Source organism: Triticum dicoccoides, chromosome 6A (genome assembly GCF_002162155.2).
Source record: "Triticum dicoccoides isolate Atlit2015 ecotype Zavitan chromosome 6A, WEW_v2.0, whole genome shotgun sequence".
Taxonomy (NCBI): domain Eukaryota; kingdom Viridiplantae; phylum Streptophyta; class Magnoliopsida; order Poales; family Poaceae; genus Triticum; species Triticum dicoccoides.
The window spans coordinates 521,567,554-521,571,018 of NC_041390.1; positions in this window are offsets into that span (position 1 = coordinate 521,567,554).

Here is a 3,465-nt window from a genome sequence, read left to right on the forward strand (position 1 = left end):
ATAATTCCTAAGGACTCAAAACATTTTTTTTCTAGACACAACTCGGCTGCTAAAAACGATCAAGCAATGGGGGCTCCTAAGGTCGGGGAAGGCTCTGATTACCAACTTGTAACGCCCTCGATGCGGCTATAGCTCCCACGTGTCGAGGCACGACTTAGAGACATAACCGCATTGAAAGCAATGTCGCAAGTCAGGCAATCATTACAACATCCCATGTAATACATAATAAAAGGGGGAGATAGCATAGTTGGCTTACACTCGCCACGTCACATCAGAGTGCATAAATAACATCCATCAAACAAACACTCAAGGCCCGACTACGGCGGCAAAATAGAAAAAGAACCCAACATGCGACAAGGTCCTGAATCGATAACCCCAACTAGGCACCACTACTGATCATCCGGAAAAGACACATAGTATCGCTGAGAGTCCTCGTCGAACTCCCACTTGAGCTCGTAATCGTCAACTGGAGTAGAAACACCTGGACCTGCATCTGGAGTTGTAGTATCTGTGAGCCACAGGGACTCAGCAATCTCACACCCACGCGATCAAGACTATTTAAGCTCATAGGAATGGATAAGGCAAAAATATGTGGAGCTGCAGCAAGCGACTAGCATATGTGGTGGCTAACTTATACGCAAAAGAGAGCGAGAAGAGAAGGCGAGGCACGAGCGAGAAGCTAAAGGAACATCCTGCGCAAGCATAACTCCAACACCGTGTCCACTTCCCGGACTCCGCCGAGAAGGGGCCATCACGGTAACACACACGGTTGATTCATTTTAATTAAGTTTAGTTCAAGTAATCTACAACCGGACATTAACAAATTCCCATCTGCCCATAACCGCGGGCACGGCTTTCGAAAGATCAATCCCTGCAGGGGAGTCCCAACTTAGCCCATGACAAGCTCTCACGGTCAACGAAGGAATAGACCTCCACCCGAGACATTCCGATCAGGCTCGGTATCCCGGTACAACAAGACATTTCGACAGGGTAAAACTAAACCAGCAACACCGCCCGAATGTGCCGACAAATCCCGATAGGAGCTGCACATATCTCTTTCTCAGGGCACACTCAGATTGTCTTAGGTACGGGTAGGCCAGCCCAGAGTTGCCCCTGGTAGCCACCGGTAGCTGACAGGTGGACCAACACTCAGAGGAGCACTGGCCCCGGGGGGGTAAAATAATGATGACCCTTGAGTCTGCAGAACCCAAGGGAAAGAAAAGGCTAGGTGGCAAATGGTAAAACCAATGTTGGGCATTGCTGGAAGAGCTTTACTTAAGACGAACTGTCAAGGGGTTCCCATAATAGCCCAACCGTGTAAGGAACGCAAAATCCGGGAACATAACACCGATATGACGGAAACTAGGGCGGCAAGAGTGGAACAAAACACCAGGCATAAGGCCGAGCCTTCCACCCTTTACCAAGTATATAGATGCATTAATTAAGTAAGGTATATTGTGATATCCCAACAAGTAAATAAAAGTTCCAACAAGGAACGGCTCCAATCTTCACCTGCAACTAACAACGCTATAAGAAGGGCTGAGCAAAGCAGTAACATAGCCAATCAACGGTTTGCTAGGACAATGGCAGGTTAGGGGTTCAACATGGCAATTGGGAGGCTGACAAGCAAAAGGTAGGCATCATAGCAGTGGCAAAGCAAAAGAGCGAGCAAACTAGCATAGCAAAGATAGTAGTGATTTCGAGGGTATGATCATCTTGCCTGCACAGTTGTCAGAGTTGACTGGATCCTCACAAGCAAACTCAACGGGCTCCTCGGTAGCGAACTCGTCTCCCGGCTCTACCCAACAAGACAAACAAGCAACAAGGATACAATCAACCACGGCAAGACCAAGCAATATGATGAAATGACGATATGCTATGCGGGATGCGATGCGGGATGCAAAATGCAAGATATGACAGGAAATGCATGAACCTGGCATCAACTTGGAAAACCAAGTGTGCCACTGGATAGAGGGGATGAAATCGCTTGAAAACGATATAAAGATCATTGGAATCGGAGCTACGGTTTGGAAATGGCAAGCGTTTTAAGATATGACACCGGTATGCGATTTACAGCAAGTAGGCATCTAAATGCAACGAAATGAACATGCTACAGCCACCAAACATGAAAACAAAATACATGGCAGTGATGTACACAAGATGGTTGACAAAACACTAGCACTGAGCCATAGGCAAATTCATCCATTAAGAGGTTCAAACAAGCATGGCTAAAACGCAAATGCAAAACAGATTTCAGACTTAGTGAAATTAACACTAGTCTGAAATTTCAGATCACGATGCTCTCTTCGGAGCAGCAAAAAAACATGATAGAAAACCTGAACATGACAAGTAAGAACATGGCATGGAGCTACTCAACAAGCTTAAAAAAACACCCAAAGTGACCTGGGGCCAAAAGGGTTAACAAAATACTCTACCGAGCTCACGAACATAGCTCGAACACAATCAGTTTTCAGACTTAGTGAAAACTGAGACACGCTGAAATATAACTCGCGAAGGCATGTAAACGAGCTCGATGCACTCACTACGGTGCAAGTCATGGCAAGGAAAGCATATAACCAGCAAGAAGGCACAAAGTGCTAGCTACACATGGCAAGAACGAAGGCATAGCATGCATGGAACACTAACGGTAGCATCGGCAAAATCGCAAACAAGTTGACGATCTGCCCGGATTAACAACGAAGCAAAAGTTGAGCTGAATTGAGTCAACCTAGAGCACTCCACATATGCAAACAAAGACATGGATGGATAGAGCATAATATAATTATCAAAACTCCCTTACTGATCATCCTCAAAAAAGGCACGGATCACTAGGAAACAAGCTGGACATATAGCATCACGAACTAAAATATCCCAGACTTAGTGAAATCACTAAGTCCCTGAAATCTGCAATCTCAGGTACCTCTCTTCGCAAGCTTGCACAAGACAACACACACATCCTAAAAATGCATGGGTGGCACCTCTGGAAAGAAGATAAAATGCTTAACAATTCATCCCAAAGGGGCACAGGCATATCATGCACGAATTAAACATGGCAAAAATGACAAAAGTGCATGATGAACTAACAGATCTGCAATTTAACTCACGAAGCCTCCTTCTAACAGCATTTTGGGCATCAAGATGACCTCAAATGCAAATGATGCAATGGAATGAAACGATGTACATGTCGAGGCGAAGATTTTGATATATCATATGACCAAAACGGAGCTACGGTTACGGAGATACGAGCAGTCAAAGAATGCATAAAAATCTGGGAGTTAGGGTTTCGAGGGAGAGAGGGTCAACCTAGATCTAGATCCGGCTACTGTAGCAGCACTGTAGCACCCGCGCGAGTTCGCCGGAGACGGCTCGCCGGAGCCGGTGGAGGTGGCCGGAGCAGCGGGGAGAGGCCGGGGCGGCGCCGGGAAGGTCGGGGGAGGCCGGTGGCGGCGCCCGGCGGCGGCGGTG